Here is a 320-nt window from a genome sequence, read left to right as displayed (position 1 = left end):
GCTGTGAAGACGCTGCTGCTCTGCAGCACGAAGGTCATGCCGGCGCCCACCAAGATGGCCAGGTAGCCGCTGAGCCAGCTGAACGGGAAGGGGAAGTCTGGGGGGGAAAGCGCGGTCACCCCCGGCCCGGCCTCTCCGCCCCGCCTTGAGTTAGGTCTGGCATGGCACCTTGTCCGGCCCACGCACCCACCACCCACCGGCGTTGATGACGGTCCGCACGGCCTGGGCGATGCGGCCCCGCAGCACGGAGTTGAGCAGCTTGACGATGAGCACCAGGCAGGAGCAGAGCACCAGCAGGGAGCCGGCCAGCAGGATGAGGC

The sequence above is a fragment of the Myotis brandtii genome, unplaced genomic scaffold (assembly GCF_000412655.1).
Source record: "Myotis brandtii unplaced genomic scaffold, ASM41265v1 scaffold691, whole genome shotgun sequence".
NCBI classification, from domain to species: Eukaryota; Metazoa; Chordata; class Mammalia; order Chiroptera; family Vespertilionidae; genus Myotis; species Myotis brandtii.
The sequence above is the reverse complement of the archived record's forward strand: the minus strand, read 5'-3'. Positions refer to the sequence as shown.